General features: G+C 38.6%; 1 long non-coding RNA gene across 1 annotated transcript; it reads right to left on the minus strand.

Annotated features, from left to right (window-relative positions):
• LOC117958213 lies at nucleotides 1-27,620 on the minus strand. Its single transcript, XR_004659666.1, has 5 exons — nucleotides 27,610-27,620; nucleotides 21,505-21,511; nucleotides 9,869-9,879; nucleotides 2,911-2,914; nucleotides 1-289 (listed from the first exon to the last, which is right to left on the minus strand). It is a non-coding gene; the product is annotated as an uncharacterized LOC117958213 (long non-coding RNA).

Here is a 27,620-nt window from a genome sequence, read left to right on the forward strand (position 1 = left end):
ATTAAGTGCGCCTAGCAAGTCCACCATTACTATAGCAATCCACCATGGAACAAGCACGCCTGCTTTTAAAGGGAATGTGAAATAACACTCGAATTGGTTTATTGCACATTACGCCCAAACCACACCTGTGTGTAATGTAGCTTCGTCAGACCAACCCATTTAAGATTCGCGTCGGCTACAAGAGTCATTCATCCCGCCGGTATCATAGCAACAGCGCCAGAGATCCCCCCCACAAAGCTACTTGCGTTTGCCGCTTGATACTTGCGTTTCAGATCATTAAAATAGGACCCTTAGTGTTTTAAAAAATAGTGATATTCATGCTATCATAGAATCACCCCTAGCACTCCTATTCAAAAGTCGATTTGACCAAAAAACGATGATACGGTCAATCTTAAAAGTCCTAATTGTGCTTACCCTGTGTTGCATTTTGGCGAGAGTTACGCTTTACGCTCTCCTTAGTGAAATGACCAACACACCCTCCATATAATCATGTGACCATATTAATGTGACCCTTCTTAACTTAACAGGCACACACAGATTTAAACATGTATTAAATGTTACGAATTGGAAATAGTTAAACAAGCCAAAACAAAACTTTTGTAAGACATCAAGGATTGGGAAAACTACTGCAGTTTTTGTCAATTGCTAACACAAGTTTTTTTGCGGAACTTGACTCATTGTGTCAAATCTCTTGATATAAATAAGAACTCTGCAATCAAAATGTGACAATCCTTTATCAAAATGGCATTTTTTGGGCAAAGCAGAAAAGGTGTTTGTACTTTCGGGCCCTTCGTTTAAGGCAAGCTTACCAAAGGTTAAGGTTTTGATGCTTTTGTCTAACCATTCACCGTTCGTGTGAAATGGGGATGTAACATGATGTCACAAACCTCATTGTGTTCCGGACTAAGGTCTGTAACAGTCATATGTAAAACTTTCAAAAAGACACTTGACTTTTGGTTTCACGTGGATACAAACCCAAGTCTTCTAAATGAAAGTGTCTGGTTGACCCATCCAGCAATAGACTCTCTGGACAAGGTCAGGCAGGAAATATCGGTGGGGACAGCTCTATTTAGTTAAAAAAATATAAAGTTCACATATAACACATATAATTCTTGAGCGACAGATGCCAACAAATCCACAAAAACCTCTATCCCTACAGGACGGGCACAACCACAGCCGTTACTGGCTACACGCTGTAACGTCTTTCAAAAACATGGCTTGCGCGACTTGCATCTTGCATCTCTGTCCCCAGCCCATTTCAAACCAAACTGACGCCCACGCATTAAGGTAGACATCTTAGATGGGTAATAATAAGCAATTAATGACATTTTCCTTATAGAGCCTGTCAGATGTGATGGAGCAACTAGCCGGAGTTGAACCCACGGCCGCTGCGCCGAGGAGCAAACCTCTACACATGGGCTCTTGCTCCACCATGTGAGCTACCCAGGCGCCCACGTGCTCTTTTTCATCAACCCACAAAAAGAGCGATCTCAGCCTCTCTTTCTGACTCCATGCATGTTTTAATGAATACTAACTTCTGACGATTAAAGGTCCCCATCCTTTAGACACAAAAGCCTCAAGAACTTCTATACATTAGTCCAACCTGTTGCTAGACCAAAATCAGATCTGGATCTGAGGATATCATAGGACATGTTCCTCTGTCATTGTCCTTGATGTGTTTTAATCTTGGTACTAGATGTGTAATTGTTATATAACTCTGTGTCCAGCTGCTATGGAACTGGCATAATAGAATAACACATACAGTAGAAGTGTTTTATGATACTTTGCTACAAATCCCCGTTGGAAAGTAGATTTAACCCTCATGTTGTTTTCAGTTAAAAAAAGTTTGTCACAAAAGGGGGTTCGTCGAAATAAGCTGAAAATGTCAAAGTCAAAAATATCAAAAAGCATTAAAAAAAAAAGCACCCAAAACATTAAAAAAGTGACCAAAATGTTGGTTTTTGTCATGGTTGATGGGAAGACAAAATAAAGGTTAGGGTTAACGGATTGGCTTAAAGTAGGTCATGTGTGGGGTGGCCTCCTGGCTCACCTGATACAGGGTGCGCCCCATGGACCAAAGGCTCAGTCCCTACCACAGTGGCCACGGGTTTGATTCCATCCCATCATCCATTGCTGCATGTCATCCCCCTCCCTCTCTCACTTCCCTGCCTTTATTTCATAGGACGGATAAAAAAATAAAAGCCCCCAAAAGTTACTTTGTTAAGGTTAGGTAAACATTGTGGTTTTCCTCTGATTACTTTGGGGCGCCTGGGTAGAGACCCAGTCCTCAACACAGTGGCCAGGGGTTTGGTTCCGACCTGTACCCCTTTGGGGCATGTCATCCTCTCTCTCTCTCTCCTTTAAAGTAAAGGAAAGAGAACAATCTACATGTATTTCCCTTTCTCACCTAAAACTTCTCCTATTCTTCCTTCACTTGTTCTCTTTCTCTCTCTCGCTCTCTCAAATGAAAATGGAGTGTATATGTAGCCACGGCAACAACAACATTATCGTTAATGGTCGCTGCGGAGACGCTGGAGCTGTAATGGCTGACGGTGCTCTGTCGCCGTGGGTTACCAGCTGGGTCGGACACTCACACACACATTGGATGAAAGCAGTGTCTACTCCTCTACTCCTTTCATCCAGATCCACTTTGCATTGATTTTGCAGTTTGGCTGAAAATGCAACAACTCTGTGTCTCTACCTCCATGGCTCCACCTAAATCAATCCCCCCCCCCACACACACACACACACGGACAGACATTGCGTTTTGGACAAGTGGCTTGTCTGAGTGACGCCAGACATTCACACACACACACACACAGAGTGCTGGTGACGCCAGGCTGGTAGCAGTGTATTAAGGCAGTATTGAGCTCAAACACTAAGTAACCTCACGACCGCCTGTCTGTCCACCTGTCTGTCTGTCTCTCTGTCTGTCCGTCCGCCTGTCCATCCCTTTGTCTCTCTGTCTATACCGGGTTCTATCTCTCTCAGCATGTTTCCAGAGACTGAAAAGCTCAATTCGTCTTTGTATCAGCCTGATGTGTATATGTACATGTGTGTACTTGATTAATTGGATTGCAGTTACTTTCTTGCACTCTCTTTACTAAAGAGGAGCACAGTACATTCTACAGGTTGATATATTCTATTTATAAAAGCAAAGGTTTGATTATTATCAGGACTCATTAAGAGTCAAACGACTAAATGATCATTATCCGAGTTTGTGCTAGTAAGAGTACAATTAAACGTAATAGAATGATACAACTTCAACAATAACTTTTAGCAAAGCTGTAGTGATGTCACTGTGGTGTTGCAGTTTTAAACACACACACACACACACACACACACACACACACACATGAGATAGAGAGAGAGTAAGAGAGAGAGTGAGAGAGAAAGAGAGAGGGAGGGCGTGATGAAGAAGATAGGCAGGAGGACGCCGCACACACACTGTCTTCTCGCTGTGTTTATCTTTGTGTATATATTTGTGTGTATGTGTGTGTGTGTGTGTGTGTGTGGGTGTGTGTAGGTGGGTGAGAGTCAGAGGTTAAACGCCATCAGACACACTCCTTCTATACATTTAGAGGGATTCTCCTCCTCATGACTCGTTTACTCCTCTCTCCTTTTGTCCCTCTCTTATCTTCTCTCCCATCTCTCTCCCCCTTCTCATATTTTCTTTCCTCTGTCCTCTCACCTCTCCTCTCCTTTTCTCTCCTCTTTGTTTATCCTCTACACTCCTTTTTGCTCTCCTCTCCGTCTGATCTCCTCCCCTCCTTCATGCCTTGTTCTTCCTCTTGTTTTTCCTCTTCTCTGTCTCCTTTCCACCTTTCCTACTCTCATTTCCTCTCCAATCGATGTGTCCTTTCCCTTTCTCTCCTATCCATGTTCCCACAGTCTTCCTCTCTTCTTTCCATTTCTCCTCTATATAATTATGTATGTATATATACAGTACATATGTAGTCGCATCACTGAAAGGTCACATGGTCATGTGACCTTGGATGTTCTTCATCTAAAGTTTCTTTTCATGTCTCAGAGACTGCTCTGGGTGACACTCTGTAGCAATGTCTATTTAGCCTCGACACTGTTTATTTTAAAAGGACTTTCATGATATTTTGTAGTGAATCACGAATGATATATTGGAGTGAATCTTGTAGAAACAAGTGCGTTGTGCATGTCCTTGTCGCTGCTAGGCCTTCTGTCTCCTCTATCTGTCTCCCACCTGGGGGGGTATGCGTGCTGAGCCGACCTTCCTACTTTGAGAAAAGTAAGACCAAATGTATCAGCCATCTAATTTATTATCTTGCTATTTTAATTGGAATTTTTACACTTCTTTGTAATAAAATCCAACCATTTTTGTTCAATTCTTTCCTCCTGTGATTGTTCCTTTTCAGGGAGAATCAGAATTGTTTAGAGGTTAACAGAGGTTACGGGTGGGTAATGAACTATAGGGTCAAGAAAGAAGCGCCAGATCGTGTACAGGTACTGCTTCTGCTACTACTAGTGCTAATGCTCATGGGCTACCCCCCAGAGACAATTTGGCTTGCAACACAAGCAGAACGTTTTATGTACATTCAAACTTCTCTGGTTCCAAATCCAAATCTGATCCACCGATTTATGATTGGATAGAAAATGCAAAGTCATGCTTGAGAGGTGGCAGATGACCGGAGAAAGCCCTCGGCTGTATGATCATATGGAAAGGGAATCAAAGGTAGAGATCAGATTTCGCTCGTTGGCAAAGCGAGAGAATCCAGACACCATCTCGACAATTTTGAAAGAGCTGTATGGTTCCTTTGTTAGACTGCAAAAACTATTCTTTCATCACAAAGAAAAAGATGGGAAGTCTTTAAATGATTTATCCCATTCTCTGTGGGCATTGATCAAGCATGAAAACCAATTTTAGAGCACAAACTAATCCACTGTTTGTTAAATTAAAATCATTAAAATTCAGAGATATTGTTGACTTTAAAACTGAAAAAGTGATATACAAACTAAATAATCGTCAGCTGTCGAACAGTATCCAAGGGGTGTTTCAAAAAAGAGAGAGCGAACATCTCTTAAGAGGAACATTTGTATTTAAAAAGAAACTTATAAGAACAAATGCTAAATGCAGTTACTTCATGGAACAGCTGCAGTGAAGAGATGAAATAATGTGCAACAATGAGCAATTTCAAGAGATTATTTAAAATGAACATATTAAAGGCATACAAAGGATTTGAAGTGATAGTAGTGTACAATGACTGTATGGTTTCTTGGCATCTAAAAACTAATATATATATATACTAATATATCTATATACTAAGTCTAGTATGGATGTGTGGTTATTTAATCTGATATAGATAGATGGTATAAAAAGAAGAAGAAAAGGAAGCAAAGAAACAAAAACTGTGATAATGTGTGTAGGTATGTATGCATATGTGCCTATGATGTGTAAATAAGTGAAGTATCAGATTTTGTATACTAAGGGATAAAAATAGAGAAAGGGGGTCAGACCTGATCAGCTGTTTAAGAACTTCTTCCGACTCCTTTTTGAACATGGGAATTTTTTGTTTGAATGACTTTCAATCATTTTGGAAGATGGTGCTGAGAAGAACATGACCTTATTTATCTGTCATTTTAATTATATATAAACTGTATGTCTAAATGTAAATATAATTTTTATTTTAATGTTTCATATGTTCAAATAAACTACTAAACTACTAACTCCATATTCAGTGTGCTTACACTGATAGGTTTTCCATAACCTTTATATCTTCACATGTTTAAAAAAGTGTAAACATTTAGTGCTGTTCATAAGTATAGGAACCCCTGCTAAGCTGACTAAAAACAAAAAAAACACCTTTGGAATTAAACTAGCCACCCCCCCCCCCACACACACACACACACACACACACACACACGCTTCAGCATACATACCTAGAGATTGGCATTGGGAACTTTCCATAAAATCATCTCTAAATGCAAATCAAACCAGCTATTAAGCTAACTGAAATAAAACCATGCCAATCTCTAGGTATGTTGAAGGGTATGTGACGATGTGGGGGGGGGGAGGGGGGGATATTTTAATTCCAGGCAATAAGATAGATTTCCAAAACATAATTTTTTTATTCCTCTTTTAGGTCCATGTTCCTTTTACTGTTCTCTCCTTTTCATGTCTCCTTCCCTCCATGTTGACGCTCCTCTTCTCCGTATATAATCGTTGACTGTGGTGTAAGCATGTGGCTATTAAAAAAAAAAAAACTTTTCTTTACAGGACTGACAAATTATTTTCCTATCGTGAAAGAGATAAAATTCTATTGGAACGTGTCAGGTTCAATCCAAACATATCGGCGCCGTCATCTGATCTATAGAGTTTATATGAGTCAAATTGACCATGCTCTATAATAGCTTGTATTACAGACGTTTGTGATTCTCCCTAATAGTATTAGCCATAATCTGTATTGGTTTACATTATGAACGTGTGCAATTTTATGCCTCTTCAAATATTTTAGGAGCCCTGAAGGCCCCCGGGGTCAAGGCTGCCAGGGACCTACGGAAATAATGTCCGCTTAAAACCCACTAAAATATTGAAGCAAAGTTTTTTAATGGAGCGTTCGGCACTGAATATGATAGAGAGCGAGAGAGAGGATCAATCTGGTGTTTTTACGACACAGGACTATAAATGCGCCGGCTGTAAATTGTTTTGGAGATGCTGCCGCTCTCAGGAGCTGCTAGAGAGATAAATCCACAAACACACACACACACACACACATGCACAAATGCACACATGCACACACATATGCAAACAGTGTTAAAGCTGAGCCAAAACTATTATGACCTCTTACCTTCTAACTGTCTCTGCTTGTAAATTTTAATATTCTTCATTTCTACAGATCTTTTATGATGTGGCACAGTCATGAGAATCTGAATCTCCATAATGCATCTAATTACACAAGATTTTTCAAACATGTTCATATTCAGTAAGCAACTGTTGAAGTAAATTTTGTGTGAGTTTAATTTACCAACATGAAAGTCTAAATGCGTTTCATAGCATTCTCTCGCTTATCATAAATACAATTTTGATGGTGAAATTCGGAGTATTTAGTTTATCATTGTATATTATTTATTATGTTTAAGTATGTTGTTTATTTATTAAATACCATTTTTTATTTAAGGATATTTAATTAAAATGATTATTTAAGGATATACAGTGAGTAAAATAAGTATTTGAAAACCCTGCTATTTTGCAAGTTCTCCCACTTAGAACTCATGGAGGGGTCTGAAATTTTCATCGTTGGTGCATGTCCACTGTGAGAGATATAATCTATAAAGAATAAATCCAGAAATCACAATGCATGATTTTTTAACTGTTTATGTGTATGATACAGCTGCAAATAAGTATTTGAACACCTGAGAAAATCAATGTCAATATTTGGTCCAGTAGCCTTTGTTTCCAACGTTTCCTGTAGTTTTTCACCAGGTTGGACACCCTGCAGAAGGGATTTTGCCCGCCCCCCCCCCCCCTTCACACAGATCTTCTCTAGATCAGTCAGGTTTCTGGGCTGTTGCTGAGAAACATGGAGTTTGAGCTCCCTTCAACGATTCTCTATTGGGTTTAGGTCTGGAGACTGGCTAGGCCATGCCAGAACCTTGACTTGCTTCTTCCAGAGCCAATCCTTGGTTATCCTGGCTGTGTACTCTGGGTCATTGTCAAGTTGGAAGACCCAGCCTGGACCCATCTTCAATGTTCTAGGTGAGGGAAGGAGGTTGTTCCCCAAAATCTCCCAATACATGGACCCGGTCATCCTCTCCTTAATACAGTGCAGTCGCCCTGTCCCATGTGCAGAAAAACAACCCCAAAGCATGATGCTACCACCCCCATGCTTAACAGTAGGGATGGTGTTCTTGGGATGTTACCCATCATTCTTCTTCCTCCAAACACGGTTAGTGGAATTATGACCAAAAAGTTCTATTTTGGTCTCATCTGACCACATAACATCTCCCATGACTCCTCTGGATCATCCAAATGGTCATTGGCAAACTTAAGTCGGGCCTTGACATGTGCTGGTTTAAGCAGGGGAACCCTCCGTGCCATGCATGATTTCAAACCATGTGGTCTTAGTGTATTACAAACAGTGACCTTGGAAACGGTGGTCCCAGCTCTTTTCAGGTCATGACCAGCTCCTCCCGTGTAGTTCTGGGCTGATTTCTCACCTTTCTTAGGATCGTTGAGACCCCACGAGGTGAGATCTTGCATGGAGCCCCAGTCCGAGGGAGATTGACAGTCATGTTTAGCTTCTACCACTTTCTGATGATTGCTCCAACAGTGGACCTTTTTTCACCAAGCTGCTTAGGCATGGCCCTGTAGTCTTTCCAGCCTTGTGGAGGTGGACAATGTTGTCTTTAGTGTCTTTGGACAGCTCTCTGGTCTTGGCCATGTTAGTAGTTGGATTCTTACTGATTGTATGGGGTGGACAGGTGTCTTTATGCAGCTAACGACCTCAAACAGGTGCATCTAATTTAGGAAAATAAATGGAGTGGAAGTGGACATTTTGAAGGCAGACTAACAGGTCTTTGAGGGTTAGAATTGTAGCTGATAGACAGGTGTTCAAATACTTATTTGCAGCTGTATCATACAAATAAATAGTTAAAAAATCCTACAAGGTTAAGAGTCTGGGTTTCATCCTCAACAGCACACTATCCTTTCAACCCCACATCAGTAACATTACCCGGTATGTCTACTTCCACCTACAAAACATCCCTCTGCCGCCATAATTGTCCACAGTCTCATCATTTTCTGGATTACTGCAACTCTCTCCTCTTCGATCTCGCTCACAAATCCCTCCATAAACCTCGAATGGTCCTGAATTCATTTAGCTGCCCGCATCATAGCCTGAACTCCCTCCATCCAGCACATCATTCCTGTCCAACAAGCTCCACTCGCTCCCGGTCCAGTTCCACATCCAATTCAAAGTCCTCCTGTTTGCATTTAAGGCCATCCACAGACCTCAGGGCTACTTGTCTGACACTGTGGAGAGCCCCACAGGGGATGGTCCATCACTGATGGCCGATGCTCATCTTTATACAAATGACTGTGACACATCTATCGACTTGAAGTAGCTGAAGATCTTTCAAACTGACCTTTGTCAATCTTAATTTAAAACAGATTCAGCAACTGCATGGCCTGAGATTTCTGCAATTCTCGCTGAAAATATTTCCAGAAACACGTTTCACTGAACTAATTTTGTAAGATATGAGATCGTATTCCATCCAGCCGCCATGACAGTGGTTTAAAATTCTGGAGCAGCCAGACCCACGTAACACGTTTGTCTAATCTGCTGCCAGTCAGGGGCGTGGAGCATCAACCATGGACGTATGTCGTTGCAACACCACGCTTCCGTCATGTCGCAAAACTGGGTCAGCCCTGTCAGACTCTAGATACAACACTAAATCCTGCCACTACCAGGGTGTAATTGTTAGCTGCATCATCGAGGGGAAGGAGGCCAAGGACATAGGCATCGCAGACTTCATTGAGTGATGGATGTGGATGTGGACCTGACATGGCACGTGGTTTGTTTCACAGAACATCATTATGTTATTTCCAATACACAGCATGGTTTTTGATGATATTCCTTAGGGTTAAGGGACTCTTCGGTGGTGATGTCAGAGAGGAGGATGCTGCACAAACTGCCGTGCATCATAGACAATGCCACAGGAAATCCTTTCTTCCTGTGGCAATCTGAACCCCCCCCAATATAGTTTATGTCTCCTTTGCTACACCATGGACGCAGAGATGTTCATCTTGGAGGTGGAAAGGACAACACTACTAATGAGAAAGCATGGTGTTGAATTAGAGGAGTACATGGAGTGAATGGTAGATACTATCTTAATAAACATGGGTTTCTTCTGTAGAGTACTTCTTGAGACAATATAACCTGCAGCTTTTGAGATGGAGGACGGAAAAAAAACGGAAGTCGGTGGAAAATGAGGGTTAGGCCACCAATCCCCAATAACTAAATAAAATGTACTCCCCAGTGAAGTGTGAATTTGAGGAACAGTGGTGGCATATTTATGCAAGCAGGTAGGTCAGGGTCAGGTGTGGCAATGACCTAAACTGAAGACAATCCAAGATTTCTTGTGCCACAGACTGGACCAGAGCTCTGTCAGGTTTTGAGGATGTGTGGCTGGTTTGAGTAAGAACTTTAGATAATGTAGCTCCCCTGATGACTGTGTCCAGTCCCGCCACCCTTGCTGTGTGGTCTTCCTGTTGCCAGGAAGCTTTTAAGTCACCCAAGGCTCTTCTTTGTAGTGCGACAGTTCCGCCCCCCCACCAGATTCTTTAAACTTGAGGTCAATGCGAGTGGTCGCGGGGCGTCGCTGCTGCAAGGATATGCCCAAGGCGATGACCACCCAGTTGGTTTCTTCTCCAAGACGTTTAATAAATACCAAACAACATAAAGTGCAACTTAGAAAGATGCCCTATATCTTTGAGGCTTAAGTCAGCTCCACCTCACTGCCTGTCGCAATGAATTCCACACCACCCCCTGACTGTTCCCGTCTCAAACGCACAACAACCTGCATTTAACCCTTGTGTTGTCTTCTGGGTCAAAACTGAAAATCAACACATTTTCTGATGTTTTGGTCTCTTTTTAGACACCTTTTACAATGTTTTTGGTACATTTCTTGACTTTTAATGTTTATTTTCACTACCATGTATAAAACACCACTAACACCAACTTACTACCACTAGTTACTACACTTATTGATTGAATTTATGGACACTCAAAAAGCTAATTTGTAGGAAGTTATATCTAATTCTTGAGTTAAAGAAGCAGAAATTATGAAGTATTTAGCCTAGTATTAAAAAAGGACAATCACACAGTCCGTTGGGATACTTTTCCAAAACATTTTGTTTTTTCAAATGCTCAAAAATTGAATAAAATACCCAAAATTCAATGAAAGTAGGGATCCCATCTTTTATTGTAGGCCTGAGTCTGAAGCGTGATGTACAGGATCATCCATGTTATTTTTGGGATAATTAAAATTAAGTCAATTTAAAAAGAACCCCTATTTCTGATATAGAAATTTTAAGAATGGGTCAAATTTGATATAAAGACACACAACCGTCAATGCCCTGTTATACACTGAATTTCACCACAAGAGAGGGAAAGACAATGTTATGGCCAATGGTTTTTCAAAAGTATTATTTGTATTTGTTGAATTGTACACAATTCAACAAATGCAATTCAGACAATATTTTCATGAAGATTACTCAACAGCTGCTTATAAGCTCTAACCAAACGCTCTTCATAAAACTTGAACAAATCCGTTTGTATCGTTTCAAAACACTGATTCTATTTTCTTTGTAATTATTCTGAAATTACTTTTTTAGGAAGTTATGACAATGACCGGACATGTAAAATAAATTGTCACTGTTATTTGTTGTGTCCTTTGCTTATTTTGAAAAAGTTATGCAATCTTGGAATGGTTCATACACCAGTGTAATAAAGCTGATTGAAATTGAACAGAATAAAATCCAAGATTTCAGGTGACTCATATAAGTATACATTTACTGTATATATAGTATATTTACAGTATGTATATATATTATAATTTTAAGATATCCATAGAAATGTCCAATAACTCACAACATGACCATGGTTCTTCTTTTATGTGCTAAGGTTGCTAGTTCCAAATCATGGCATAGATTCTTGATGATAGATGTTATGCCTGCATGTTGTTTTATGGATTGTCATTGTATCTTTACAAATGCTATCTAGCAGTCTGACTGCAAAAAGTAACACCATTGTTTTATCTATGTATATTGTTATTAATGAGCAGTCGTGGAAGAGACTTATGCAGCGCATGCAAAATGGCATGTAAGTTAATGTACAGAAGAATTATCACAAGGGTAAGTTCAATAATTGGGTTATTGTTAGTTGACAAATTAAAACGCAGTTTGAATGAAGATTAATTCCCTTGTTAGATGCTTTTTAAACCATTAGAATTTAGAATTTTTTTATTGCCCAGTATACAGTGTATAGGACAATTTGATCTACAAAAAGCCAGAGAAAACAACATCAACTAATCCGTGACATCAATATTCATATTTGCTCCACATACAAACAATGTATTCAGTATGGTAAACTGTGGCAGTCAGATGCAGTAAAAAGTACAATATATGCCTCTTAAATATAGTATGTACTGTATATGGTATACATATACTCATACCCAGGGGTGTACTGTATGGGCTTATATACAGGCCAGGATGGGCCTTGAGTGTGTGTGTGTGTGTGTGTGTGTGTGTGTGTGTGTGTGGGGGGGGGGGGTGTCCTGTTATGACCGTCAAATACTTTATTTCCTGCATTCTAACACACTTTTACGCACCACTTTACGGTGTAAATACCTCTGTTTGGCCTATTTAAAGAAAAGGAACACATATGACAATTCGAAATATATCAGAATTATAACGGAAAGTGTGTTATTACGTGCCGTTGCGCATTTTTAAGTGACCTTTTCTTAGTCGACTAAACCAGTGTTCATACCCACACTTGGTTAACTCTGAATGTAGCCTATCATGACTTTTTAAATCACGTAATCACAGACATCTCCTACAATATGTAAAAAAAAAAAAACATGTTAGGAGCACATGACTATCATCATAACTAATGATGTATTAGTTATTAGTAGTAATACGACCGATAACTGATTTTTGGAACCACCTTTACAATGAAAATGAAAAAAAAATGGATTCATGTTAAGAAATCCAACACAAAACTTTGCTTAAATGCTTTAAGCAATTATTTTATACAACGGAAACATTCAACACATACACAGTTAATAGGGGTGACTATAGGCATCCACCCTGATGCAGGAAATGGCACAAATTGTTGCATAAAAGTTCACCAGAATGCAGGAAATGAAGTGTTTGATATGCTGCTCAGAAGTGGGGATCTCAATAGCCCCCCCCCAACCAACCATAAGCTACGCCCTTGGCTGCAGCAGAGCCTAAGTAACACACTTTTTAGTTAATTACATTTATCGGTTATCAGGCAAATAAAACGCTGATGCAGATCAAAAATCGGTCCCTACATATGCCTACTTTTATGGTAATAAAGAATCCACATGTTTAAGTAGTGTTTAGGAAGTATTGCTTCACCAGTTTGACATTTTCAATGGTGTTTCTAAACCAATCACAGGCCATGTATTGTGGAGAGATATGGGTCAGGTTAAATAGTTGTTTGAAGTGTTGCTTCAGAGGCGTTGAGCTGAAACCAGAGCTGTACACTGTCACCTGGAGGGTCAAAGGTCAGGATGGGGCTGTGGAACAAAGCAAAGACTGGCTGTATATTCTCTGTTACATGTAATGTTACAGAGCCACCCCCCCCGAAAAGCTTTTAGTAGCTTATTCAGGGTTTCCCGATTACATGCGTCCTACATTTGATAATTTTACCGTCTGAAATTGTGTTTTATGGATTCGATGATGACTTCATAAACTGAAACTGATAAAAAAAAGTTTGGCTCCCATATATGACTACACTCTATGAAATGAATCTGTGAAATAACAGAAAGGTCGTAGCAGCTCATTACACAGACTTTGTCCCGTGATAAAAAAAAAAATACAGACCATTTTTCTTTACTTTTCTTTCTATCAGACAACGCTGGTCAGTTATTAAACTTCTCAAAATTAGGAAAAAAAAATTCAAAAAAAAGCATCATGCGCAGATTTTTTTAAAAAAAACATTAGGAAAAGCTTCAAAAAGTTAAAAAAAAAAAAAAAATGGGTAAAAAAAAAAGTAAAAACTTGGACTTCTTGACGTGACAAACCCTCTATGGCAGACAAAAGTTAACAGAGCCCAACTTCATCGATTTAAAATGTAAAAAACTTAAAATAACACTGTAAATCAAGTTCTATGGACAGTTTCTGTTAAAATATGCACTCAGAGGACAGCTAATACACTGATATTTGAGTAGGGCTGAGTCAAAATAACAGATTTCCCAATTAAAAACAATCTTTGTTAGAGTCTTCTGACATCAGTTAATGAAATTACGAAATTGATCTTTGTATATGACTATGTATTAATGTCTTTTTTATGGGCGTGGTGAATACAAATGTGAGAGTTGCTTCTTCCTTGTACAATTTACAGCAGAAGTTCTCTGTACATCTGCTTTGTATTCAAGCAAAATTGGTATTGTAACCGATATATAACGATATTCAGTCGGAAATTGTCATTAAATCGTGAATCCTGGAAAACCGGCACTACTTTTCCAGTTTTTTACAATGACTTTGGCACTATTTCCAGAACGTTGACGTCATTTCAAAACTCTGGATACAAAACTCACAAGCGATGATCCAAATGCACGTTTTTTCTGATTGCTCGGCTACAACACACATAAACCAAAGACCATTTGCTCATTTAACAAAGATCACCGGTTCAATATGACCCAATTTAACAAGAAAGTACTACTACTTCAAATTCACACGTTCCATTTCAGATGATTGTCATATTCATACATTATGCATGGATGTAATATTTCATCATCATGGTTTACTGTGATGTAATACTGTGTATCAGACACTCTTTCTATGGTCCTGTGTACCACCTTTACTCTAAGACTATTTACAGTATTGGCAGTACTCCACTGTATGCATGCGGGCTAAATATTTAGCTTACATTCAAATAAACCTATGTTGTGATTGTACTGCGTTGTTTTTCATCAGTCCTTTTCAGTTTTTGTTCAGTGTCTGTAGTACTGTCTCTACCACTGCAGTACTTAATGGTATTTCACAATAAATCAGATCTTTGAACCAATAATTGTACACGATTTCTTTCGAGGTATAAATGCACAATGCAGTATTTTGAACGTTGGCCAGTGAGTGTTTCAAGTGATGACCGTTTTAAGTTTTGTGTCTAGAGTTTTGAAAAATTACATCGGTGTTCTGAAACTAGTAGCAAAGCAATTGTGAAAAACTGTAACGTTGTCACACACTGAAAATATTTGATGGCTTGATTTGTAAAAAAAAAAGAAAAATCATTAGTGCCTAAGTATTGTCAACCAATTTAACTATATTATTCTGGTTACATTTACATATCCTGTATTTATTTACATAAAGTGTTAATTTAGGTCAATTTTGTGGCACATTACATGTTTGGTGTGTGTGTGTATGTGTGCAACACATTCTGTCTGTGTGTGTGTGAGTTTGTGTGTGTGTATGTGTGTGTTTGTCTATGACAACGTGGGTGTGTGTGTCTGGGTGTCTGTGTTTGTCTTTGGGTCTTTCTTTGTCTGTGTGTGTGTGAGTGAGTGAGTTTGTGTGTGTCTGTGTCTTTGTGTGTGTGTGTGTGTGTGTCTGTGTCTTTGTCTGTGTCTTTGTGTGTGTGTGTGTGTGTGTGTGTGTGTGTTTGTGTGTGTCTGTGTGTGTGTGTGTGTGTGTGTGTGTCTGTGTGTGTGTGTGTGTGTGTGTGTGTGTGTGTGTGTGCTCCATGCATGGTTTTGTAAAGCATGGAAGGGCGAGAGGAGTGATGTGTGATGTCAGAGCGCCTCCAAGTGGCCTGACAGGAAGAAGGGAGCAGCCTTCCACTCCTTCATCCTCCCATCCCATTCTCTCCGTCCTTCCACTTCACTGTTTCTCCTCTCTATGACTCCTTATTGAATTATCCTTATTAAATCTATTTATACATGTATGACGTAGGTATGTAAAACAGCGATCTTATGTGATGGTTATTGGAGTTATTTCCTTAAAACTAATACAATAGCAAGATTATAACAATTAAAATAAGATGAAGAAGAATAGGAATAGGAATGAAACAGTAAATCTGTTCTATTTAAATTCTGTGTTAATATTATTTATGTCCATATTCTGCTGCTTTTGTCCCTATTAATTTCTACATTTACGTTTAGTTTTAAAAGTAGCTTTTATTTTCTTTACTTTGTTATAATATCCCTGTGTTGAAATATTTTGCATTGTTAATGAACTATTGTTAGTATAATGTCTATGAATTATAATTTGCGTTCAGTTAATTGTTAGTATTGTAAAATTTTCTTGTTCATTTTGATAATTTTTTTAAGTAATTTTCAACGTGTAATGCACGCTTACATTATATTATATTGTTACTGTTAAGATATGTTAACATTTAACATAATATATTTTTCATTTATTCATAACAGGATGTAGTAATGATATCATAATAACATCCAAGATTTTTATACAATATAACAATATAGTGAAATAAGAGTTGTTAATATTATAAATTATGAACATAACTATGTTATATAATTTACACGGTTGTGCCAATATTGTAGCCTACATACAAATGCCTACATTATTTTATTAAGTTGTGAATAATAATAATATATATTGCTATAATGTTTACAGTCATGTTAAAAACTATTATTATAATTATTATTGTTGTTATTATTGTTATTATTTTATTATTTATGGACATGTGTTTAATGTCTCTGTCAGCAATGATTTTAATTAGGTAGTAATTCATTCCTGTTTTATTTGTATTTAAATAAAGACAACTGGCCTACTTTATGGTAACTAGAACTAGTTTGGAATTTAAAAAAAGCACAGCTGACAGGTTTCAAAATTATGTTAATTGTTTCCGTGGAGATGAAAACTACAATAAATGATTTAAATAAATAAACTAAGAAAGGAAATACATGTTAATGGAAAGCCAAATGACACATGTGGTTCAGAGGATCTTTTAATATTGCATCAAGATCCCCATCATAGGGAAGAAGGTTAGGGCCACATGTAAAAAAGTCAGAATTCAGACTTTATTCTCAGAATTCAGACTTTATTCTCAGAATTCAGACTTTATTCTAAGAATTCCGACTTTATTCGAATTCCGACTTTATTCTCAGAATTCAGACTTTATTCTAAGAATTCAGACTTTATTCTCAGAATTCAGACTTTATTCTCAGAATTCGGACTTTGTTCTCAGAATTCAGACTTTATTCGGAGAATCATGACTTTATTCTCAGAATTATGACTTTATTCTCAGAATGTTAGTACAGAAAATGGTAAATCTGCAATTTGCACAGGCCTTTGAGTTGCCCACATGTTGACTGTACATTGGTCTTTTAATTTTTTTAACCCTTTGCTTGCCGTTGCGTCTGTAACTCTTGCAGCAAAGTCAGTGTCCAAAGCCAATTTCTCCTTAGGGAGACTAATAAAGGTACTTTGACTTTGATTATGACTTTAAACTTAATCCACTAATTCACATGTGGCCCTAATCCTCTTCCATACCATCATGAGTGATTTCATTTAATTTCTTTTGTGTTATGCGTATTACTGCTTTGCATGGCTGCAAGGAAATGGCAATAACAGTGTTAGCAATAACAATGTTTTGTTGCTTGCATGGCTTAATGTACTGAATCGCAATGCTATAGATGTGTAATTTTACTTATGTCTTGCTGCTTCCTGCATAATTTCTTCTGAAAGTCTATTTAGTTCTTGACTTTTGTCTGTATCTAACCTGCTCTAGTCTCAAAACATCTAACCAAAGGACTACAGTTGAAATCATGCCGGCTGGCTAACATTGGCACGTTTACAGAAATGTTAATAAATGTGCATTGTCCGTTACATTTGACCCCATTTTCAAAGATTCTATATCCGAAATTTAGGTATCTTTCAACCTAATTTCCCAAAAATAACACGAGTGGCTTCAAACAATGCACTTGCAATTGTGTGTTTTGTGCAATGCGTTTTTCTTTTGTTGAATTTTGTCAGTCGAAATAACTAACTATTTCTGCTTTTTAACGCAAAAGTTAGATATCATTTAATTTTAATGAAGTTTATTGACCATTAGTTCATAAAAAAAAGTGTAAAACTGGTGGTAATAAGACGGAAGCACAGAGAAGAAGAAAAAGAAGCAACAAAAATTGAAAAAAAAAGTGTTCATTTTTTAACCAGTGAGTCTTAAACGTAGCATGGTCAACAGGAAGCCAACACAAGGAAATAAATGAAATGAAATGAGGATCCCACAATGCCACAGCCCAATGTCAGAACCACAAGCAACATGAAAGAAAGAAAACACAATCCTCTCTTCCTCTCCTCTCCTCTTCCTCTCCTCTCTTTACAAATACACAAACAGATAGCACAAAGACCAATGAAGCTCCTCACACTGACAGCTTTGAGTAAGAGTGGAACCGCTGTATTGAAGAAAAAAAGGCTATCATAATTAACAATTTAAAGCAAATGAAGTCTTATTTCTATGTTAATAATAACTGAATGTGTGTTGACATTTAGTTGCCACTGTATTTTTTGCATTGAATTATGTTCATGTTCATTACAGGGGTCTAGTTTGAGTGAATTACTGAACTATGTTTTCGAGATCTGCAAAATTACCATTTGTAATTTGTGCAACTTCTGAACAAGAAAACATGTTTTAAAGTAATGAAGCCAGCTATGAACCATGTGGAAGTGAGATATAGAAAGGACATAATAATAGACATTTCAAAAGCACATTAAATGCTATTTTTTAAGTTTAATAACTGAATATGTGTTAAAATGTAGATTAAAGAATTGCAATATGTTTTCTTGATTTTTGGTGTCTGAATGCCAACGGTCTAGTTTGAGTGATTTAAATTATTCTGTTGATTAGATTTTTTTAGATCTGAAAAACCACAAGTTGTGATTTGAGCAACTTCTAAGCACAAACAGTTTTTTAGGAAATGGAGTTTGATAATAACACTGAGAATTATGGGTAAGGGAGGAACGCTGGCTGCAAACCACCCTAGTCCCAACTGTATGGAAGAAGATGAAGGCCCTGATAATTTCAAATGAAAGCCTAATTTGGAAGTTTAATGCTATAATGTTCAGTGATATTTCAATAAGGTCAGGTTATAAGTTATTACAACTTTATACCCTATATTTTTCTTTACGTTCCAGACAACCTACCAGTTCACCTTGTCTTGTGGGTTTAACTTAACGTTACATTCCATTCATTGTGCCACATTTGAATACACACAGTACATTTTTATTTAACCCTCATGTTGTCCTCGGGTCAAACTTGACCCGTTTTCAGTTTTTCTATCACGAAAATGGGCCTTCAAAATAAACATTGAAAATGTCAACATTGGAAATATCAAATAACTTTGGAAAAAACATCTAAAAAAGCACCCACAGCAATGACAAAGTGACAAAAATGTCGGAAAAGGCAATAATAGTGTTGAAAAACAACTTATTTTCATGGTTGACGGGAAGACAAAGGTTAAAAAAAAATCTGCTTTAAATCTATAACTAATCTATTAAAATGTTAATTACTGAACTTCAGGTGTAATGTTACATTACCAACTAACACACTGTAGCCCGCCTGTTGTCCTCGTGTAATTTGGACCCATTTTTAAGAAGTTTCTATATCAAAATTTTTACTCATAACTTCTGCAAAACACGGTCACCAAGATGATACGTTCAGGAGTAATTGTAAATCATATAATTGTCTCAGAAAGAAATACTCTTAACTGTAGTCCTGCCTTTTTTCCACACAGCATCATTTTGGGATTAACTACCACTTTGCAACACAGTAATACAACAGAGACCTTATTTATTGATACATTTCAATATTGATCCAGCTCAAGGTTACTCTTATGTTATGGTTGACAAGTAGCTAACGTTAGTGCTAACGCTTGGTGGGTGACATTATGAGGTTACAACATTGTTCAACTCACTCAACAATTTTATTTTTAGTACTATTGTTTTGACCACGGTTAACAGCACTCGGCTAACCCATAAAAAGTCCACTAGCATTGTTAACGTTAGCTGTATAGATGAACAATTGATCTAATGCTAATTTAGCCAGCTAGCACACAGCTAGGTTTGCCTCACTCACCCGGCGCAGAAAGACTTCAGACAGCATTTCTCTCTGTAAACCACTTCAGTGTGCTATGAAATAGAATCCTGCCGGCACCACTGTGCGGATCCAGACCCAAGACTAGTCTCAAGACTGTCTCAAGACCCAAGACAGTCTCACTCAAGACGAGTGAGACAGAGACAGCCACCTGGAGGAAGAGAGCCATAACGCTATCTTCTTCCCCGGCTGCTTAGAAGTGGTGATTTCCAGCCGGTTCTCGTGAACCATACGTTCGTATAGCTACCAGGAGTTAAGCACTGTATTTTGTGTTTTATGTATTAGATAAATCCAATTTGGCTGACAATATTCTGAGTTGGATCATATATACATACTCTGGTATGTATACTCATTACTGGTAACAGGTTGTTGTAGTTCCAAACTGTCTGGTCAGTGTGAATGTCACTCAACCTTAATAAAAGTTAAACACCTTGCTCAAACATTTCTTCTGCAGAACACTCCTGCCGTCACCTCTGCAAATTTTTTCAACCTTTCATTTTGTGTCCAACCCATCAGAGTGGCGGAGGAAAGCCATCTCTTAATGAACAAATTGGAATTGTCATTAGGCTGGCCGTGCAGGGAGATGGGCCTTTTGAAAATAAAGAAAAATCCTGCTTAATTAATGGTGACATCAATCATGCCTTGGCCCGATTGGCTGAGAAGCGGTCCGTCTCCTGTCTGATTTATAGGCAGGATATGGTGAGTGCAGAGAGATATAAATAGAATCTAGAAAGTTTGTTCCTTCTTCCTAATACTTCATATTTTTTCCAGGACTATGGTATGAACTTAAACACTAAGCCTTCTGTAAAACCTCATTAACCCTAACACACTGCGTACACTGTCAAGCTAAATACAAAAGATCCAACCTTAAAATGCAGTTTTATGGAAATACATCTAATTGTTGAGCTTACATTCCAGATGAGTGGGCAAAATTTTGTAAATTAAAACCTATGCAGCTCTGACTAAGCCACTTATTGAGTGACATGCAGAGTGCAGAATTAATATTCAGGATTGAGTGTCTTAAGGGAACCTTGACATCAGGGCCAAGTGCATGGTTGTTGTTTTCAGTTGTAGTTTTTTTCCTGTTTTACTGTGTTAAATCAAAAAAGTAAAAAAAAAAAAAAAAAGTAACACAATTGTCAAAAAAAGTGACAAATGTTAAAAGAAATTGGGGGGTAAAATTCACGGAAATTTCAAAAAGGCTCAGAAAAAGTCAACAAACGCTGAAAAAGGGACAAAATCATTGGGGGAAGCCACAAAGGGGTCGAAAAAGACGAACAAAATGTTGATAAAAGGTTTTTCATTTTAAATTTTGATAACAAAAACAACCCGAGGGATACACACTGCATGGGGAATAGTGAGTGAGTGAATGAAGGAACTGTTCTGAATGTGTCATGTCTGCCTCGCCCTGATGTGTTTCACCTGTTCCTCAGCCCTCTTGTCCCCTGTCTCTCGTTACCACCCTCGTTACCTTGTGTATTAAGTCTGTTTGCTTTCTATGTCTGTTTCTGTTTCTCCCAGTGGTGGCCCCTGTGTGTCTGCCTTCTTGTGGTATTGGTTTCCTAGTCTTTTAGTTTTTTCAAGTGTTTTGGGGATTTTTTTTGTTGGACTTCTCTATTTACCTGCCTGCCTGTCTCAGGACACCATTCTTTGTAAGCCTTTTCATTCAAACAAACCTTCTAATCTGCTCACTGCCTCCGCGCCTCCACACTTTGCACTTTTGGGTCCAAGCCTGCTATTCCCCAGACGTTTTATGCCAGGGATCAAACCACCAACCTAAGCCACAGCTGCCCAAAGTCTTCAGCTGCAAAGATTAAGAAGATGTAGATGTATTAATTTGATAAGAACAATGCACATTAATCAACATTTCTGTAAATGCGCCAGTGTTGGCCAATTGGATAATTTTATAACTGTAGATAATAACGTTAGAAGAAAACATACTTTTTCAATCTGTTGTTACAGTTACAGACAACAGACCCTGGGCCAAAATGCACACTAATGTCCTATAAATGCTGTGAAAAAAGAAAAGATTTGCTTGGTCGGGACTTTTGGCGTTACTTTCTGGTGCTCTGGGTCGCTAAAGGGGGAGTTTTGCATCTTTATCTGACGCTCAGAGCCACTGAACAAGCGTCAGTATTTGAATTTGGATATCTTTGAGTTGTGAAGAAAAACAAGAAATTTGAGGACAGCATCCTATTCTCATTTAGTCTTTGTGTTTTTACTGTGTTCTCTTTTTTGTGCTTTATAGATTTGAATTGTGATTCCCATGTCCCTGAGATATGTTAAAACTGATTCTCTAAAAATCACAGGGACATCTTTACACCCACCATCCAACATATCACACTAAAACTAAGTCTAAGAGCTCTAGTTTTCGTCTGGTGCTGATTTGCTAGAGGAACGGAATTGTTACCATGGCAACCTATGTGGGATGGAGAGAAAATGGGAGGGTTGCATATTGACTTGGGGAAATGGAAGGAGCCTGGTTAATAGTAAGGTGGTAAAAACGCAGCTCTAAGACGTAATAGAAGTCCCACTTCTGAACACCAGAGGGACACATGTGCCGTTTAGTGCGTCACAGAAGAGGAAAGATATGCGGTCTCATTCATGAGTCATCTTTATCAAACATTATTCTTTTGTGCAAGATAATACCAAACTAAACTGAACAACGATGGCTAAATAAATGCATTTTTATGTGTCACGCCATCAGCGGTAGCTGTATGTACGAGTCATATTAAAAGTCTGTGATCGTCACATGTAAGTCCATCAGTTTAGTTTCACCACACCAGGTGCATTGGTTTGAAAAGGCATTATTATTGTGTGCTGTTTGTTAATTCCCTAAAATATGAACGACATAGACACTGGGGCTTTTGCATGTCAGAGCATCAGCACAAGGCTGAATGTATCGGGTTACTTCCGTAGTTATAATTATGCTAATTTAACTTCAGCTATCAACATTAACTGTGTGTGTTTAGGAAAGACTAGTATTACCACTATTTGTTATAAATCGACATGTGATTAGGGATGTTTCATTCCACAGTCAGTTAATGTCATTCAGATGTACGGCAGGGATACAGTAGTGCACAGAATCCCCATGGTTACCACACATTGGTTGCCAGGCACAGCGTTGTGTGGAAATTGAAAGAGGTCGACATTTAAAAGTGTGGAGACCAAAAGAGGAACGTGTCTGTGCACATTGATAGCCTACCATATCAAAACAGAATTACATTTCATATGTACATGTCCCAAATATGAAGACTTAAGAGCCAAGAAATACCAGGTTTCACTACCTACACTGAGGACAAAAAGATTCCTTTTAAATTAGGAGAACTTAAAAACACGGCATAGCTAGCAGCTAAATATGTCTTCTCCTGCCACAATACAGGGCAAAATAAACAGATAATTTTATATATTATCAGTTTTATTTTTCTGTTCTTTATTATTGTTTCAAAGTACCCTTTGAGGGACATGCACATAATTTGTTTAGTAGTTACAATTACAGTGGGGTTTGAAAGATTGGGCACCCCAGGTAAAAATTTGTATTAATGTTCATAAAGAAGCCAAGAAAAGATGGAAAAATCTCCAAAAGGCAATTAAATGACAGATTAGCCATTCGTATTATACAGTATGTCACAAAAAGTTAGATTTTATTTCCATCATTTACACTTTCAAAATAACAGAAAACAATAAAATGGTATCTGCAAAACTTTGGGCACCCTGCAGCGTTAATACCTTGTACCCCCCCTTTGGCAAGTATCACAGCTTGGAAACGCTTCTTGTAGCCAGCCAAGAGTCTTGCCATTCTTGTTTGAGGTGTCTTTGCCCATTCTTCCTTCCAAAAGTCTTCCAGTTCTTTGAGATTTCTGGGTTGTCTGTAACACACTCTTCTTTTAAGGTCTATCCATAGATTTTCAATTATCTTGACGTCAGGAGATTGTGAAGGCCATGGCAAAACCTTCAGTTTATTCCTCTTAATGTAATCCATAGTGGATTTTGAGGTGTGTTTAGGATCATTATCCATTTGTAGAAGCCATCCGCTCTTTAACTTCACCTTTTTCACAGATGGCATCAACTTAGCGTCCAAAATTTGCTGAAATTTTAATGAATCCATTTTTCCTTATACTCGTGAAATGTTCCCTGTGCCAGTGGCTGCAATACAACCCCAAAGCATGATTGATCCCCCCCATGCTTAACAATTGGACCGAGGTTCTTTTCATTAGATTCTGTGCCCTTTCTTTTCCAAACGTACCTTTGCTCATTCCAGCCAAAAAGTTCTATTTTAACCTCATCGGTCCACAGAACTTGTTTCCACAATGCGTCAGGTTTGTGCATATGTTCACTTGCAAACCTCAAACGTCGATTTTTGTGGTGAGGACTTAGAAGAGGTTTTCTTCTGATGACTCTTCCATGAAGACCATAATTGTATCTCTTCATGGTGGAATGGTGTACCACCACTCCAGTGTCTGCCAGGTCTTTCTGTATGGATCGTGCAGTGTAAATTATGGAAATAAAATTAACTTTTTGTGACATATTATACGAATGGCTAATCTGTTATTTGATGCCTTTTGGAGATTTTTCCATCTTTTCTTGGCTTCTTCATGCATGTTAATACAAATTTTTACCTAGGGTGCCCAAACTTTCGAGCCCCACTGTATATCATAAGTATCCTTTTTGAGAGAGAAAGAGAGGCAGAGCGGTGAAGATACAAAGTGATACACTGATACAGAGTAGCTAGAGTCTGAGGTTTGAGCTCCTTAGTACCGGCAGAGGTGTCCTGCCTTGTTACCCCGGTTTCTGAGTGAAATGGGTTAGCTTTGGAGACTCTAGATAATGCTCTTGATTGAGGGATTTTATGAAATGTTATAAAAGAAAGGTTTAAAGATAGAGTACAAAGGCTGAAGTCTTCAGAATTTCAAAAGAAAAATATCTTCATCAGCCTTACATGAAAGGAATCCTCAGTGGACTAGTATTTGTTTTCAATTGGACTGGTCCAGGAACCACTGAACTGATCTGTTATATGGCAAGAGAGAGAGAGAGAGAGACACACAGAGAGAGACAAGGCAGACAAGTTTATGGAGAGGACGAAATCAAATTACATAGAGTCATTAACACGCACTCTCTCACACACACACACACACGTAGGCTTAGCACATGTCAGTTGTGGCTCCCATCCTGCAGGCAGTGATGAAGTACTGTATGTGTGTGTTCATTTGTCTCCCTCCAGCTAGCAAGTAAGCCGTCCAAAACACAACCTGCTGTTTGGACAATACACCCTGATGGCGGGCTGTAAAACAAGTGTGTATGTGTGTGTATGTGTGTGTGTTTCTCTGTCACCGTATTGTTTCTGCAGTTTGAAGAACAGAACTCTTCCTGCCCCCTCTGTCTAATAAATATGATAAAATGAAAACATGGAATCAAATAAAAAGTCATGAAAAAGAAAATAGGTGTGCTTTTCCTAGTTATATGTTTCTGGTATTGATTAAAGCATGTGTGATTAATATTTGTTGTTTTTGAGGAAAAGAAAGTCCTGGAAGTTAACGTCCCCTTTCCCATTGAATAAATATCAATGGAGTAGGGGACGATGATGGTCTCTACAATTGGGTTCCTGAATTGGAGTGACATGGCTGCAGCATGTACAGGAAAGCAAGACTATAAAGACATATCACGAGAGGGAGGGATGTGTACGTCATTGTGTAGGCTAGGTCTACATGTTACCACAGCCAGCTACTTTGTGTCAATCAATCCATCAATTTTTTTTTGTCACATGAAATCACAGGAGGTATAGTTTGAGTTCAACTTGTGCTAGTCTATGTTCATGGCGTTCCACTTCCGGGATTGTTTTGTGCCACATGAAATTCCACCTGAAGCATGTTTTTTTCACCAATGTCTGTTAACTTCTGCTGCCTTTGTGTTGTGGAGGTGGATTTTTGAGGACAATGGTTAACTCTGGTTTTTCTTCCATACCAGAATGCTATGTGGGCTAGCCTTGAGTGAGATGGATGGGTCAAACAACACAGGACTTTCACCCAGGAGACTGGGCTCACCCGTGTCAAGTTTCCTAAACTCAACTGTCCCATTCTTCTTTTCCTAAACTCAACTGTCCCGTTCTTCTTTTCCTAAACCCAACTGTCCCGTTTTTCTTTACCTAAACCCAACTGTACTGTTCTTATTTTCCTAAACCCAACCGTCCCGATCTTCTTTTATTAAATCCAATCGACCCGTTCTTTTCCTGAACCCAACTGTCCCGTTCTTCTTTTCCTAAACTGTTCTGATTTGGGAAAACTTGTCAGTCTCTCCCTCCTTGTTTATTTTTCCATCCCTCCATTTTTCTGGTACTAAACAAGTGTTTTTTTCCACTGGTATCCCTGCCACTGTTATCTCTCCACTTCATCCACCACTTACTGGTGCCTCAATCGCTCATTCATCTCTCTCTCTTCCTTGTTTTTCTATCTGTCCAGTCCTCCTCAATATGTCAGCCTCATCCTCCTCCCGCCATCATCCATCGCTCTCTTTTGCTTTCCTGGTCAGTCCAAAGCTTGCCTTTCATTCTTCTTCCTTTTTCCATATTTCTTTCCATTTCTTTTTCTCGTTGTTGAATGCTTTTCCTGTGGACAAAATACTACAATTCTCTTCTATTTGTTCTCTTCTCTCTTTTCTTCCTTGTTTGTCTTCTCTCCCCTGTTCCTCTCATCGGGTTTCGGTCCATATGAATGTCTGCTCAGAGTCTGGAACAGATAGCATCTCTATTGAAGCTCCAACCACACTGACCCTGTCACCCTGTTCCCTTTTATTCTCTCCTCTAATGGTGTTTTTTGTGTTTTCTTTGGCTTATGTTCTGTCTCCTGTACCTCCTTCCTGTCTGACTTCCACACCCTGTCACTATAAAACTGTCACGATGCTCATAAGGTGGCTGGCAGGGCCTCACTTATCGCTCTCGAAAACACGCTCAGGTGGCTGGAAAAATGGGTAGGCTCCATCAAGCATCAGGCCACCCAGAAAAGTTACTTGGCACTGTAATGTTTCTTTAGACCATGACAGAACAAAAGGTTGCACGTAGCATAGTCTATATCCTTGATGTTCCACTTCCAGGATTGCTCCGGTGCTGCAGGAAATTCCGGCGGACATATGTATTTTCACCGATATCCGTTTCCTTTCCATAACAACCGCTTATTGAAAGTGCTACAGGGGTGCCAAGATAGCTCATTCGGTAGAGGGGGTGTTCATTTTACTCCAAATCGCAGCGGGCCCTGGTTCGGCTCCGACCTACGGCCCTTTGCTACGTGTCATCCTCCCCTCTCTCTCCCATTTCATTTATTCAGCTGTCCTGTCAATAAAGGCCTAAACAAATGCCCCTAAAATAATAATCAATAACATTGGTTTCGCAAAAGAGTTATAATGGTTCCAATGCACCAGGTAAGGTCAAATGTAGAGGGGGCAGGGGACAGGCGGCTAACAGATAGTGAGATGTTTTTTACATTGTCAAGTCAGCTTAAACTCTCCTGTTGTAATCGGTTCAAATTTTACCCAGTTTCAAAAAGTTTCTATTAGAAATTTGTTTTTGTTTTTAACCAAATTGTCAAAAAAATAACGTGGATGGTTCCAAACAACCGATGCGCTTCACAAGTAAAATAAATAATTAGTTCACTACTTTTATTGCATTTGGGTGTTTTAATTGATTGTATAGCATTTGATGAATATTGATAAAAAATGTCGGAAAATGCTTTGAAAAAGAGGGGGGGAAAAACAGAAAAACGTCAAAAGAACAAAAAAATTCGACAACAATTCAAAACA

This window comes from Etheostoma cragini, chromosome 15, assembly GCF_013103735.1.
Source record: "Etheostoma cragini isolate CJK2018 chromosome 15, CSU_Ecrag_1.0, whole genome shotgun sequence".
Lineage (NCBI taxonomy): Eukaryota > Metazoa > Chordata > Actinopteri > Perciformes > Percidae > Etheostoma > Etheostoma cragini.